Below are 17,835 nucleotides of genomic sequence, written 5' to 3'. Positions count from 1 at the left end.
CTTTATAGTACAGTAAGGTTCTGGAGAGAGCCATCTGTAATGACATCTGTAATATATGTTTCGAACTAGTTCAGACTCCAAACTCTCACAAGGAATAACTTGTAAGTTTAAATATAGCAGTAAAATAAAGATTAATAATATTATTATTATTGTTGTCCCATTTTATAAGTTTTTGCTGTTTTTTTACGCTTTGTGGCGTATACCATACTTACGGACCGTATACGCCTGTAATTATTATTCTTGAACTTAAAAAAATCTCATCTCCACTCTTAAGGAGAAGAGATGGCAACTTACCCCCGGCAGAAGTACAGTCAGCCCGGGGTTCAGGGCCCCAGGGAGAGAAACCGGCCTACAATGTGGGCAGAATCTAACAGCACCGCTTTCTGCATTTTTTCCGGGAGTGAGCCGCCTCGAAATCCCAACCGTCTGAGATGTTGTTCCGTTATTATTACTGTATCTATTATTATTATTATTATTATACCAAGTCGGTATATAATGAGTATAAGTGTTCATAATGACATTAATAATGACGCATCAACTACTTATCACAATGTTGTAAGTCTGTGCAGTGCAGTACTAGTTTTAATGTCTGTAAAACTTGGCTGCGAGCCAAAAAATACGGTCTGATAACACGAAATGAGAGCACAGGGGCGAATATTGCGCGCGTCAACGCGTCAGGCATAAAAGTTCTAAAAGACTAATTCCTTTTATGAGGCAGTTTTAAACTCGCTAAAACTTTATTGCTCGGTGTGTTTAAATCTAGATAGCCTCCTGTTAAAGATATATGGACCTGTTAAAGTTACAACAACAGTGCGAAAGGGAATGAATGTTAAGTTTAATCGAAAACACTTATTGGAATATTATTTTTTTTTTATTAGGAATTTGGGCTATTTTCAGTTGTAGCTTTAGATCTGTAACACTGCGACCAGAAACTGAAACAAGTAATTAAGTGGAAATCTGAAGAAAAATATTGAAACTTTTTATACTGAATTAAAAGAAATATGTTTGATTTATATTTATTTATACGTTTAATTATCAACAACAAATTATAAAACTATTTTCAAATAAAATGTATTTATATTGAACAAAAAAGAGGTGGAAGGAGGATATAAGAGCAGTAGATGGACCAATTTAGAGGAGGAAAGAGTTGATCAGAGAAGCATGGAATCTATTGGAGGAGGCATATCTTAAAACAAAGAGATGAACCGAGGCAGTGAAATAAAAATAAAAATAAAATTAATATGGCTAAAATCAAACTCAAGGCTATGTATCTAATATAAATACATACAAATAAAATTGGAGTGTCTGTTTGTAATATTGAAATAACCGATTGTTACTACAAGCATATGAATATAAATACGGCGCATACACCAAAATAACATTTTTATCAATTTTTGTCTGTCTGTCTGTTTGTTCCGGCTAATCTCTGAAATGGCTAGACCGATTTTGACGGGACTTTTTTTGGCAAGTAGCTGATGTAATAAGGAGTAATTTAGGCTATTTTTATTTTAGAAAAATAAACTTAAATTCCACGCTTTCCGCGTGTGCAGCTAGTTAATATATATTTTGATTATATTGTTATATATTTTTGGAATAATTGTTCAGTTTCATGAATATAATATTGACTTTAGGTTTAGTTCAGTTCACCCTTAACCACAATCTCTGCATAAAATGAAGGTCGCCTTTGAATATATATGGATATCCGCATTGTAGATTAGCAAGGCTACACCCCAAGCTAGCAGCTAGACTATATTTTATTGCCAGTTCGACGACTGGGTGGCTCGGACTACTGAACTCAGTAGACGGCAAGAAGGACAAAGCAGTGAATTTCTATTAGATGAATTACCAACTCGTTTCAATTTCGCTCGGATTGGACAATTTCATATAAAATTATTACATATAACATATATGTATATAAATCTCGTGCTTATATTTGTGTTTATTGTTATGATACTTTTGTGCTCACTATACATAATTTGGTTCAACAAAATATTGTATATTATTCAAGTATTTCTATAATTTATGCATTACAAGTAGAACGAAAAAAAGATGGATGGATTGTAATATGATTGCATAAAGCTCAGATGTAATGCTCAATAGGAATATTGGAAGAAGGTGACATATTTCGCGGACCCTAAACAATGGGGTGAATGCAAGGTAACGATGATAATGCATATCAAATAATAAAATCAAACCTTTCTTGTTTACAATGAGTTTAGACTATATTTTAGGAGCTAATCTTGTTACTAATCGATCTGATACGAAAAATTATATTTTTGTAGCATAGGGGACAAATTAGGCTGCTGCTCATCTGATGGTAAGTAGTTACCACTGCCCATGAGGAAGAAGGTGATATTACACAGACGCTAAGCAATGGGATAAAGGCAAGGTAATGATAATGCATTTGAAATAGTAAAATCAAACCATTCTTCTTTATAGGGTTAAACTTATTATCGAAAATTTAATATTGTCACAAATGGATCTGATAAGATTGTAGGTGTGCCATGTACACACACATACATACATACATATTATTAATACAAGAGATTAAATTACATCGCGTTGCACAGCGCACCTACTACACGTCCCTCCCCAGTCAGATATACGATGTACTCCCGTATTGTCGTATTACTATCGTGATAAAATATCCTTTGGGGGAGGCCTATGTCCAGCAGTGGACGTCTTCCGGGCTGCGATGATGATGATGATGAAAATATCCTGTGTTATTATTTTGTAAAGCTCATGACACCACACACACATATATATGAATAGGAGGACCTTATATTCATAGTACATTAAGTGATACCATAGCCTGCGAAATGATGAGCACCCGCAAAACCAGGGGAATTGCAAGTGCGTTGCCGGCGTTTAAAGAGCAATAAGTTCTAATACGGTGTAAAATCGTATCGAAAATACTATAGCTGGAAGGTGATTCAATGTAGTTGTGCATGGCAAAATGTTTTTTGAAAAACTCACGATTGAGGACCGCCATTCATCCAGATGATCTGATATACATATATCTCACGCCAATTCGTAAAAAATCCGAACATAATATTACCTTCCCTATTTCAGCAGTAGAGTAAAACACATGACGTCACTACAACGCATTTAATATGGGCCCAATATTTATTGCCGTGGGTAGCAGAAAATCCATTACGAAATCTCTTGCATTACTTACGTAGCATAATCCTTCGTCCCTTTCACCCTAACCGATCTGTGGTTTTAAATTTCTTGTTAATAGTTAAAGCTGTTTGGGATTCCTGAGCTTATGGAGTTGTTCGCAGGCATTAAAACAACCGCAAACTAGAAGCCCAAAACTAGTTAGTATAATCTATAAGTACATATAATAAAAATGTAACTGATTTCTCTTTGTACATGAAAGATAATAATAATAATCCAGGATTACTCACAAAGCGCTATTTGCTAATACCGCAAAGCTGAGCTTGTGTTATGGCTACTAAACTACTAACAGAAATATTGTAATATATTTTTAAAATACTATACGTAAATAATATACGTACCAATGTCGCAGGCTTATAAAAATGATCACACTGTATAACTGACAACAAATATAATTCTACGACCATCGGAAATAAACCGGTATACTGAACCAGCATACCTCCGAAGCCGAGATAAGTGTGGGTTTGAATCCTTCTAAATAATTGACTTTTAATAAGCGAAATATATTAGAATGCAATTAAAAGGAATGTATTAAAAATATAATTATAAAAATTTAAAAAGTAATACAAAATATATTAAGATATTCGCTACAATAATACATTAACTATCATATATATATTTTAAAATACATTATAACATGGTACTAGCTAATAGAGGTTGTGAAACTACTGATAATAACTGAAAGTCATTTGCACTTGTTAAATAGTATATTGAGTTCAAATTAGTTTTCCGAGTAAGCTTTTAACATACCGTTTAAGCATATCGTGTATTAACATAATGTTGCATTGCCCTATTTTAAAGGAACGCTTAAAAAATGGTTCCTTTTTAAAAAACTTTTCTTACATAAATTACTACCAAGAATATTCAGCAAGGCGTTTGAATTATTAGGTCATTTTAGTAATTTACATCTAAATTACAATGCGCATTGTGGTTAAAAACTGTGACAAGTACGAGTTCCGTGGTAATAAATAAAATCATTGAACAAAAATTTCAACAAATAGCCATGAAGAACTAACTAGAGCTTGCACTATGGATATTAATTAATATTTTTTTGTTTGTAAATATTTATTTATTTAAGTATTATAGACCAATGAATGATGGCATAAAATGAGGACTAAATGCTATAGGCATTCTCTACTAGTTTACTTTCGAGAAGTGCAGAGATACTTCATAGTGGCTTAACATTGAATATATAAATTACATAATAATATACATATATATTATATAATATACCTACAGTGAAAAATACATAGACCAATGTAAACATATTATTACGTACTTGTACATCTTCTTACCACTGAATTATCTGGTGTAAATTAAGAAACAGATGGATTAGCGCAACGTTACTACTCAGACAACCCAGAACTGAGTTCTCTTGCGCAAATACATGGAGAACTGAGATAAACTGGGAACATGAGTTGAACAAAAAGATCATGATCAGACATATTATTTGCGAACTCATCAAATAATAAGTTGCGAACAATCATGAGACGTATTATGAATGTAAAAATAAATTAATGATGTGTTGTATATAGAACTAATTGCACTCAATTATTCATCTGGCAACTAATATTATCTTCTCTGTGCAGATAACACTATCATGATCTTAAAGTTAGTGATACAGAAAAATATAATCCAAGTAAATAGAGAAACTATATAGAAAATAAATATAGAATTTATAACCTCACGGCTACGCCTTTATACTTTTATAACGAGGATTGCGAGGATTAAATTCACAAGATAACCTATTTACAGGGGAAGATGTAAATTGGTTCTGATAGGAAGGGTTTTAGAGCAGAAAAATATGTTTCTTAATATTTTTCGTAATCCAATTCTTCCATAATGTTAAAATATTTAAAACGACTTTGGTGGTCTAGCTAGTGATTTACCGCGGTTTAGTTAATACACTGCCTCATATCTGATGGTCGCGAGTTCGATTACTAAAACCGGCCGATGTTTTCTTGATATTGTTGTAATTTTGTTTCTGTGTAATGTACTGTTAATTCTTTGGAGACAACAACGAAGCGTATTTTTCATAGCCTTTGTTCATAAAATACTTTGTCAATATCATTCTAATTAAGAAAGTAGGTCGAAAGAAAAATAATTCAATTGTCAGAAAGGATATTTTAGAATTTTTATAAATAATCATTAATTTTAAACTTTTAACGTTTAATCTTTTTATATTTTTATTTAATATTCATTTATTATTTTTTTATTAAATTTTAAATTGTAAGTATCCATACCATACCCCTGAAAAAAAGAAACGAGCCTTCTCGATCACGTCAGCTTTCTAACAACTTAAAAAAAACATGTCATAATCAGCAGATTCGATTAGGAGCTACGACGGTACAGACAGACATACAGACATATCAAGCTTATAACACATTTCTCTGTGCGTCGGCTGTAAAAATACACTTTTTATAATATGTATGGTTATATTATGAACTAGTCCATTAATAACACCCCAATTAAACACTAAATAGTAGGGTAGCCTATTCCTAATTGCGTCATGCGATATAGTTACAGCTAATTACATTTATAATATACTAGCTACCCGCCCAGGCTTTGCATGGGTGTACCTGTAACATACATATAAACCTTCCTCTAGAATCACTCTATCTATTGCAAAGAACTGCATTAAATTCGTTGCGTAGTTTAAAAGATCTAAGCAAACAGCGGAACGACTTCATTTTATATTATGTAAAGATTATACATTGTGAAAATATATATATATATATACAATAATGACGTTACTGTCATAACATTTACGATCAAAAGTTATAATAACAAACTGACTATAAAACTTATATTTAGAAGGATTACAGGCAAGCGAGATGCCGTTGCAAAAATGATGAAATAAAGACAGCGTAATCCTTCAACTAATAAAGAGATTTATTCCAATAAATATCAATTGATTAATGTTTATAACTAGTTACAAGTTTCACAAACTTTTGTAAGTACTCTTAACACTATTACGAAGTTATTTATACTTAAATGTATTAAAAATAATGACGCAGAAAGTAAGTAATAACAGTCTAGTGTATACAAAAAATCTTGGCCTAAAATCTTAACCTTTCAATTGTAATGTAAATTTAACAAATTGAACTTACCGTGTCATTCCTACGGACAAAGGGCTATACACACGAACTACCCAGGCTTGTGCCAAGCGGTATCGAACCTTATACCCTTCTGCCACATGTGTTGCAATCGCCCGGCACCTACCGCGATAAACACTCAAATTGTATGCGACACTAACACTTTCTACTCTCTTTGCAGTTATTGTAATATGCAATTTTTGTAAAAATACGGAAATAATTTTGGGGCACACGGGCGCGGCCGGTCCGGTCGACCGCTAACTGCGAATACGGTATAGGTAGTGTTGGGAATAGGGTTGATACACCCCATCGTTTTTATACGGGCGTGAGTCGACATATAAATATTAATATTTGTATATATTACAATCTGCAGTAAGCTGTTAATTTCGCCAAATGAACTTTAGAGTTTGAGAAATTACTAATCATCAAAATTGTAGGTATTTCATTATTGTTATGGCAACTATTGTCCGTATCCACGGAATTCTCATTTAAATTTACACAGCCTATATAAGCAAAAATCGTTTACAAACTGGCTTTCAAAAAAACAAAATTCTAGATTAAAATGGTCAATGGGAAAAAATATTTGTACAAAACCTGGATGCTGTGCTGACTATGACTGGACATATATATAGTACATGACATAATTTCATGTACTATATATATGTCCAGTCACAAATTAATAAAGGTTTTTTTATTTGATTTGATTTGACATTGTGCTGTAAGTTACACGAATTAAAAAAAGTAGCCCAGTTGTCAAATTTCGACCAAAAGTCTAATAAATTTTATTTTTCAATTTGTATTCACACAAAATACTGAACATGCTGAACAACATATATATATAAAATAGCAACATACAAGTTTCTTGCTCATTCCTCTAATGATGATGCTGCGTTCCAAACGAACGATAGAATAAAACATGTGACCATTCGAAAGTGCTTATATTAAGTTTATTTTAATAAAAAACATTTATTTATTATTTATTTATTTTATTTAAACTCTTTATTGCACCAGACAAAGAAAACACACATTTATATTTATGTAAAGAAAAATTAAGAAAGGTAGAAACTTAACAATATATATTTTTAATAACGTTGAACTTTAATGTTTCGACAGTGTTACATCCCTACAAATGTACTGCACATGCGTAGAGTAGCAAACAGCAGCAGTGAAATAAGGTTCTCTTCACTGTGGTAAATAATACATTACAAAGGGGCTTTGATAGTACCCGCTAGGTACGTCTAGAGGGCGCTTTTGCATTTTAAAAAGTTTGCACATAAAACGCCCAGCCTTATTGAATGTTTTTACACTACGTGTCTATGAAAAATAGTTAAAGTTTTTTCAATTAAAGTTTTTCACTGGGCAAGTAAGGGTATTAAAGGTAGTGAAATATTCAGTATTAGTAATGGAAAGACTTTAAAGCTTTACTTGATGTAAACGAGATCGACCGAGCTAGGCTTTGTAAAAAATCCTCAGCGTGGGTACCTAAATCTCAACTGTGTTATCAGTCAAGCTTTGTAAGCTGTGTTGCGGTTGATAGTTGACATAAGGTAGTTCAGTTACAGGATAGAATATATGAGATTTTATTTCTCCTAATGGAAACTCGTGAGAGGTATTACGGGTGGCACATTTTATTTATATTAAAATTTGACGTTATTACGTTTTACCGCAATCTCACCTGATGTTAAATGATGATGTGGTCTAAGCTGTATACGCAAGCTCAAATAATGACTATTCACTCTTGACTTGAAAGACTCAATGTTGTAAGAGGCAGGACAAATAGACGCTGGTAGAGAGTTCCACTCCTTAGCTGCTCGCATAAGGAAAGATGATGCAAAACGGTTGGTTCGAGCAGCAGGGATATCAACAATGTTTGTGGTGAGCCGCTCTCTACGTCTTGTTGTACGTTGCAAATGAAAACTTGATGTCCGTATAGTACCACAGACCATCAGATGGACCGTTAATTTGTTTATCACTGTTAGGCTGTCAGTTTGTCTGTCTCTTTGATTTTAATTATAACAATATTCTATTATATATACATTATTAAATATTATTCTTTTAATAAACAGAAACATGATGCTCTATATCCTGCCAGCCAAGACTCCATATCGATTACACTATATTTTGGCAGACTGTCAAATCAAATATTTTTAACAAATATTACAAAATATACTTAATGCGTATATGTTATAAAGTATAAATTTGCTTTAGGAATACCGTAATATGACTACTTTGAAGTGTACTCATACATAAGGGGTTTCAAAGGAAATATGTATTTTAGTTAACAGGTTAATTTTCTAGATGAGCACGAAGGTCGAATGACAGCATGTAATGGCTAGAATACTGCGATCATTTAATTTTGCACTAAATTAACTCATCTCTGGAAGTTGGGGTCGAGTTGACTGAATCATCAGAGGAATTGAACGTGGAAGTGGATTGCACAAGTGTCTATTTCTAATTTCAAATTAACTGCTTTTCACTAAATTCATATGAAAGTATATACGGTACTTACACTTAAAATTATTGTTTAAAATTATTTTCTGACTGTTTTTGTGAATCTCTGGACTAATTTTAAAAAGACTTTCACTCTAAGATAGCTTATTAGCTATGAAAAGCCTCAGTTACTTCTTCTCTTTCTATATTAAGAAATATATAAGAAGTGACTGAGACTACTTTCACTTCAGAAATTTTATTTATGTCAGTTTTTTCTGCGTATCTCTATAACGGCTGCACTGATTTTGACGAGACTTTCACGCGCAGAATTTATTCATAAGAAATTACTTATGCTAATCAATCATTTAAAAACTGTTTTAATAAAAATAGAGGCAAATTCTACGCGGATTAAGTCTCGGATATCAACTAGTTTGCACTATAAATACGATATTAATGTTGTTGATATTATGAATAAATATAACTAAATTTACATTGAACATAATACAGAATATCGAATATTGAATAAATGAATTTCTCACAATTCTTTTTGAACTGCACAAAAAGAACTAAGAAAAATAACTTTACACATCTCTATTATCATTAATCTACGATTATGTAAGAGATTATTTAATGATAAGAGCGGCTTTGGAAATCTTTTATCTTATTATTTTTTGTTATCACAGTAAACATTTTTCTTCCATTGTTCCCTATCAAACGTCATATCTGAGCTTCGTCTTATTTTCCATATCATCTTTCACAAATTCACCCTTCTTTTCTACGGTCGTCCTATCCCTTACGTCCATTTACTTTCATATTATTATAAATAGGTATCTTCTTTTAAAAAAGCCGTCATTTCTCCGAAAAATATGTTCATAACAAAATCATTATTTACTTTTCAACATCTATATCATTAATGTAACTTTTAGATTTCATTACATGTACTCATTTTGTATTATCATTGCATATTATAAAATAAACTTACTGTCGCTGTCTGTTCGTCGCTATGTATGCTTAAATTTTTAAAACTACGCAACGAATTTTGCAGTGGGTCTTTTAATAGATATAGTGATTCAAGAGGAAGGTTTATATATATAATACATGTACAACCGTGCGGAGCCGGGGCGAGTAGCTAGTCATTTTATAATTAAGTACGAAAATTTCATGAACTTACTATGTTTGCATCTTTTGCGACAATTGTTTAATCTTCATCCGTCTTTTACAAACTTGGTATTTTGCTGGTGGTCACTATATTCTTCATAATTTAATTAAAAACTGAATCTACATTTTTATAAATATGCACAAGTTCATTCGAAAAGAATAAGAGCTGAGTTTCTTGTCAATTCTTCTTAGCTTGAAAGCACTCCGAACTGACGGTGGATTTGACATTTTTACGAGTTTATAATAGACCTACTTCATGTAAAGATATATGGTATGATTTGATTTATTTATTTACTTACTTCTATAACATGCTAGCTATGCCCGCATTTCACACGCATGAAATTTCTAGCCTACATGTTATTCTTATGTATAAACTATATAACTGAATCATTAAAATCAGTTTAGTAGGTTTTGCGTGAAAGAGTAATAAACATCCATCCATACACACAAACTTTCCCATTTATAACATTAATAAGATTAGATGTACAGAGAGATTAATATAGTGCAGGATGCAGTTTGATATTAATAAACTACTTTTGTAATATCAATACCAGTACTTCAATAAGGATACGCATAGTTTTCATTTGAATTGATATACTTGCGAATAATAGCACTAGGTCTGTCCGCAACTTTGACTACTAAAATAGTTGCGATGAAATTACATATGAACTTTATATATATTATTATATGTATAGATGTATGTATATATATAAAATAATATATGACACCCCTGGTGTTTCAGGCGTCTATAGGCTACTAACCATTTACCATCAGATGGGCCGTATGCTTGTTTGCCACCATAGTAGTATAAAAAAAAACTTTTCTTTCTGAGTTTTGTTTGTAATATTGAAATAACCATTTTTTACTATATGCATATGAATATAAATGCGGTACAACAATATCTTTACGGTACAAAATAACATTTTATACTATTTTTGTCTGTCTGTCTGTCTGTTTATTCCGGCTAATCTCTGAAATAGCTGGAACGATTTTGACGGGACTTTTTTAGGCAAGTAGCTGATGTCATCATCATCATCATCGCAGCCCGGAAGACGTCCACTGCTGGAAATAGGCCTCCCCCAAAGATCTCCACGACGATCGGTCCTGCGCTGCTCGCATCCAATGCCTTCCCGCGATCTTGACCAGATCGTCGGTCCACCTTGCTGGAGGCCTTCCCACGCTGCGTCTTCCGGTCCGTGGTCGCCACTCGAGGACTTTACTGCCCCAACGGCCATCTGTCCTACGAGCTATGTGCCCTGCCCATTGTCACTTCAAAGTCGCAATTCTGTAGTAGCTAATGTAATAGCTGATGTAATAATAAGTAACTTAGGCTACTTTTATTTTAGAAAAATAAAGTTAAATTCCACGCGGACGAAGTCGCGAGTACAGCTAGTTATTAATTATGGTGTTTACCTAAATAATTTAATAGTAAATTTTGTATATAATTCACTCTACGTTTCATCCATAGTACGTCTTAAGATCTGACAAAGTAATTAATCTTTAATATTATAAAGAGAGCCCGAGCTTGTTACGAGGAAATTAAACTCTGGATAGTGGTCCAGAGTTTATGCCTGATGAATGGCTGAGAAATTCTTTTAAAGGTAATTTATTCTAAAATAACGTAGTCTTTATATATATTATTTTAATATATATGTATATAATAATATCTCAAGACTATATTGTCAGAGCTTATGTTATGGTTAATAAACAGCTGATATAAATTATTATATTATAGTATTTATTTATATATTTTATTTATGTATGTGTATTATATACAATATACATGTGTAGAGTTATACAACTGATACAAATATTATAAATAGATACATTTCTTTCAAACAAATATATAACATACATATGAAATATTCAGAAACAGTCATACTTATGAATACAAATGTTTATACCGTTCGAGGAATCGAACCCGCGACCATCGAAAGTAAAGTATGCTGTAATGTTGGATCGCCGAGGCTGTAAACAAGTTATGACAACCGGGCCACGCTAGGGTAGGCCACTAATAAATAATTAGAGTTAAAAATATAGTCCTTATTCAAATAAACTCAATATTTATAAGTACTTTCGAATGGTCATATATTTTTTAGATTCTACCACTTATTCGGAAAGCATACTCATCACAAGAAGAGCTGTTTTTACTTAAATAAAAAGATAAAAACCATGGAGGAGTATTATGACCCCACAGTTGCCTCTGATCGATTTTATATCTGACTAGCTGTACCCGCGACTGCGTCCGCGTGGAATTTAACTTTTATTTTTAAATAAAAGTAGCCTAAGTTACTCCTTATTACATCAGCTACCTGCCAAAAACGTCCCATCGAAATCGGTCCAGCCATTTCAGAGATTAGCCGGTACAAACAGACAGACAGACAATAATTATAAAATATGTTATTTTGGTGTACGTGCGGTATATTCGGTATATTTATAGTATTAAATAGTAAAAACGGTTATTACAATATTACAAACAGACACTCCAAATTCATTTATAAGTATAGATGATGTTTTATAGGCAAAACACGTATCGCAATATAAATGTACTAATAATGGTTGATTAATCACTAATAGGGGAAACGGCAGGGGCCAAGATGGTGGTCGTCACACCTTCACACCGTAGGTATTCGTTTTTAACACCCCATACAAAAAGAACGGTGTTATAAATCTTCTATAAGTCTTGTTCCTGTATCTTTCTCTGGCCTCGTAGCTCTAGACTAATATTGTTCATAGCCATAGGTTATGAAATCTGCATTTTTACTTTTTAGAGTTTATTTATGTCCGAGTTTGTTTATTTTTTTCAACATTATTACTTGTTACATCATATTATTAAGTCTTTATTTTTAGTTAGTTGTTTATTACAATATATAATGTACAGGATAAGAAAGTACCAAGGACTTAGCATTTAGAAACAAATGGCTATGTTATAGGTAATATCCTCCAACAAACTTTGGTTAGAGAAGATAACACGGATGGTGTTAGATAGCGTATAAATGCGTGAAAGAATAAAAATAAAATAATATTATAATATACCTGAATACACAATAGTACATAAAACACGGGTATTATTTATTGTTTTTTTACACCACCTACAGCAAACAAGCATACGGCCGACCTGATGGCAGACGGATAATACATAAAAATATTTTATAACTAAACATGCAAGCTACATTGAATTGAGGCATTAAATTAGAATTAATCTATGCCCTTTTTGTTTCTATAATCCAGAATGGACTACTTTCTGTCTTCTCTCCTATACCCAAAGATTGTCTTAAAGATATTGCTTATGCGATAAGACTGCCTTTTGTACTTTATTACCTAAATTTATGTTCTTTATAATTAACTTCTGGTAAAATATAGACTTCATAAATAAATAACGAAATAAATCACATAGCTTTTGATCTCTTATATTTATTTTAAAAGCAACAATTGTATTTTCATTCAAACACCGTCTGTTTCAAGGAGCATCTGAAGAATGGTTAATTAACAAAGACTTATTATGAAAGCTTTTACAGAGCTTTACTTGTCAGCAAAGCAAATATAATACAAAATGTTAATTATTTGAGAGTGCAGTAGGTATAGGTATAGAGTCCGTAGTTAGGAATCGAGGTTAATGGAATAATTTAATGTACATACATAATGTGAGTCCACTAACGTGATGCACTAAAGTTGACTATTAATATCTGGATGTATTATAGACATTACAATAGATATAGGAATTGTCTTTATAAAAATGAGTATATTTTTAGCACCATTGAATGTTATTTAATTTATTCAACCGTAATATCTTTTGCTCCTCTAAATAAAGGTTTTTTAGTAAAACTTCATACGTTTTTTAATTTATGTATAGTAACTGCTAACAATGCAGAATCATACAAAAACAATAAGAATAATATAATAATATCCCTAATTAAGTTCTGACGGTTGGTTATGTTTTTTTTTAAAGACAGAAATTTCAATTAGCTTATTTATTAAATTCTACTTGCAATTAAGAATATATCAATCTATTCGCGTACGCAATTGAATCTAAAGTGTCCGTCCACCTGCCGTCCTGTGCTCTCGTACCTCATAGATGCCTTTCTTGTGACTCATCAACTGTTGGAAATTATTAGGACATACTTTCTAAGAGCATAGATGTACGGACCTAGGGGTTTTGTTTGTATTCATAACTATTGTTTGTATTAATACAGCTAAACAGAGCTATGTTATAGGTACTAGACAACTGATATAAATACTTAGATTTTTTGTAAATAAATACATAATATAAATATAAAACATCCATATCGATACAAACAATCATATTCATGAATACAAATGTTTGTCTTGTGTAAAAAATCGAACCCGCGACCATCGATAGCAAAGTAACGCGCTACACCGCTAGACCACGGAGACCGTTATAATAAATCGTTGATCTATCAAAATAGATTATAAAAATGTCGTTAATGCAATTATAAGTGGTTTACTGCATTGTCTGTTTTATTATTTATGTACAATATGACATAATTTAGGTTTCTGTTGTCGTGTAGTGACTGCATGCGAGTTCCCAGGCAGCAGGGAAGCCTACATGGCGCCGTTGAGTAGTTACAGTCGCATGTATTCAAATCAATAACTGGAAATTCACACTCGGTAACAATAGAACTCCTATTACCTATACATTAATGACTATATTAGTGCTTGTGTTAGTAGGGGCGGTATTTATAATCAGGTTGTTGTATATATAGGTAGTTTATACCTAGAACTAATTGTACCCGCGACTTTGTCCGCGTGGAATAGTGACATTAACCAAATAAAGAAAAAATATTTAATAATCTCACCCAAAAAATCCAAGTAAGCTTCATCGTTCTAGCTTTAAAAATGACGAATTTCCATACAAACTTTTATCCCCTATTTTACTTTACCTCCTTAAGGGTATTTTTTTACAAATAATATACTTAAATACATTTACATACATGATACTTAAAAATTTTCTTGGAAATACATTCTTAACAGACTTAGAAAACACCTACATCGATACAAACAATCATACTCAGCGCGTCAGGAATCAAACCCGCAACCATCTGAATTAAAGCGCTGTGCTAAATCGCTAGACAATTGACCTGATTTAATGTATATGATTCTATAATCTTCCACTATTGCCTCGCCATAAAAAACAAAAACATATTTTAGGATCTCCTCTGTTTTGAAGTTGATTGAAATGTCATGAACGGGCGTGTCAACTACTAGACTAAACCTTTGGGACTGGAAACTTGAAATTCTGTATAGTTATGATGTGAGTTTCCACTAAGAATGATTACACGGAATTCTCCAGGGTAGAGGAGACTTGTGCAGACGAAGTCACTGAGAGAGCAAAGAAAATTTATTAATGACCAACCGAGCGGGAAAAACTGTACTGTATCAGTTAAGTGAACTTCTGATTCAATGTGAAATTATCCGTTTTTTTTTAATATTTGTATAAATAATCTAAATTATGGAGGTAAAGTAAGCTTAGTTAGTTTTATCTCCTATCATATCTGTATATGATAGGAGATAAAACCACTGAACTTGTAAAAGTCAAGTTTTTCTCATAAGATAAATAATTCTCATTACGATTTAAATCCTTAAAACAAATAAATGTTGTTTTCGAAATTCAAATATTTTATATTATATTTCTAATAATTTTATATTTGAATTTGGAATACGTAATATTCATCATCAGATTTTAAATCTAGGACTAAAAAATTTTATTGTACCATTAAATAAATTATAGTAATTTTCATCTATGGTTATACATTATGTTATCTGTGGTGTTAGGTACATAAACTAGTCACAAATATTCATTTTTTTTTTGTTTTTACTTCATCACTTTTAAACATTAAATATTTAGAAACTAAAATAGTAATAGAATATTAATACTACAACTACGTTTAATTTTTATTTGGGGGAAATCGTTTACTTTCATGAAAATAATCGCTGGATTTCGATTTATTATATTACTTTCTATACAGATTTTCGTTGTACACGTAAATTATAGTTATAATCTATTTATAGGGCAGTTTTTTATAGATTACCAGCATTTCCCACGGTTTCGCTCGCGTTAATTTATCCCCTTAGGGGTGGAATTTATCAAAATCCTTTCTATGGGGATGCGTACGTTGTAGTAGATTTATGCATGCAAAGTCTCAGCCCGATCGGTTTAAAATTGACAAAGTTTCATACAAACTTTCATCCCCTATTTTAACCCCTTGGGGGTAGAATTAATCAAAATCCTTTCTTAGCGGATGCCTACGTCATAACATCTACCTGCATGCCAAATTTCAGCTCGATACGTCCAGTGGTTTGGGCTGTGCGTTGATAGATCACTATGTCAGTCAGTCAGTCACCTTTAAATTATATATATTTAGATAATTGAAGGATGGACCTGCCTGCGCTAACAGTTTACGCTGGCAGGGCCTCAGTAGAGGATGATAGCATGAAGTCAGATCAGTTAACCCGTCTTGGCAAATGGCAATTTACCACGATGGTTTTCAGGGAGAACGCTGTGGAGTTCAACCTGACATGGTACATCGTTAGCAATAGGGTTTATTAGTGCATATTTCCTACAATCTATCCCCCCTAATAGGGCAGTTAATTAGAGCGGTAATTGAACACATGGCCCTATCTATGGCAGTCGACTGTGAATAATTGCCACGAAAGGCACCAACTAAGGGCGATAGATAACATATTATTCGATTTTTATTTCATTTCATTCCATTTTCATTTCATTTTTATATTCGTAAGAAATCGAGTCACCTGCAAAATTGCTTGAGAATATATTTTATCGAATAACTGTTTTTTTGGAATTTGATTGGAATTTGAAATTTGGAATTTGAATTTGGATTTTGGAAGTCCATTTCATTACTTGATGGATTTGTGTTATTTTGTTTAAATCCGCTATTATTAGCATCTGTGAGACCAAACTTCTGTGCTGAAACATAACCAACCATAACCATACCGAAAGTTTTACAACCGAATACCGAATGTCGTGGTCACATACATGCTAATAGTATTTGAATTGGAATTGAATAAAATAATTCAAATCCATTATCCGGCAATGATTTTGAATACTTAAAAAAAATAAATTCACTGTATCCATTGTTCTAAGAATAATAAACGCGCTTAAATTTTAATGTAAAAAAACTATTATTTTTTATAATAGAATAGTGCACCCGCCTGCGTCAACGGTATACGCTGACGGGACACCAGTTGAGCATGATAAGATGAACATAAAGTGATAAGGAGGACAAATTCACCAGAAACTTATCATGATGGTTTTCAGGAGGAACCGCGTGGATGTCAACCTGATATGACAAACAATTCCCTTGCTGGTACCGTTGTGGTGTATTTTGTTTGTGTGAGGGTAACGTTACGCAGCATCTTTAATGTTCTTTGACTTCATATTTCCACGCCGTTACCCTTACCGTTTACATCGTTATAAATTCATGTTGAATTTACCATGAAGGTGTGACTGACCTCATGCTCATTTTATCACCCTCTACTATTATATATTCCATTATAATCCAATAAAAAAAAAATGTAATGATTTTGGATTGAAATTAGTTAATTTTTTATTTTTCGTAATTTGTTTACTACAGAACATCTCTCAGTACTTATATCAACTACTACTATTTATTATGAATATTATTTATTTAAAATAATATTTACTAGATTTATTTTTAGAAACATCTATCGTATAATATGAAAATTGTCACATATATTATGAAGAAAATCGCTCTGCTTCTTATAAATCCGGCGCTTACACGAATGCTCTGTATTTAATAGTTTGTATGAGTATGCGATAGATGGCGCTATTCGTTGTTTTTAAGAAACCTGCTGTTGAATATAATATTATTGATTTATACAAGTTATATAGATATATAAGGACATAAAGTTTTATATCCGAATAATGCTAACATAAATTTTATGATTGACAAAGTTTAAATGGAAAAGTTTA

At 32.2% G+C, this 17,835-nt stretch overlaps 1 protein-coding gene across 2 annotated transcripts in view; it reads right to left on the bottom strand.

The window, feature by feature from the left end:
- LOC131850453 (uncharacterized) overlaps positions 1–6,535 on the bottom strand; it is a 60,452-nt gene extending 53,917 nt beyond the window's left edge. For both annotated transcript variants that reach the window (XM_059200672.1, XM_059200673.1), the window contains exon 1: positions 6,291–6,535. The gene's annotated coding sequence lies outside the window, so the exon portion shown is untranslated. The remainder of the gene's footprint in view (positions 1–6,290) is intronic.
- Between the last annotated feature and the right edge of the window lie 11,300 nt (positions 6,536–17,835).

Source organism: Achroia grisella, unplaced genomic scaffold (assembly GCF_030625045.1).
Source record: "Achroia grisella isolate CSIRO2021 unplaced genomic scaffold, CSIRO_AGI_Agris_v1 utg770, whole genome shotgun sequence".
Taxonomy (NCBI): domain Eukaryota; kingdom Metazoa; phylum Arthropoda; class Insecta; order Lepidoptera; family Pyralidae; genus Achroia; species Achroia grisella.
This window is presented reverse-complemented; position numbering and strand designations above follow the sequence as displayed.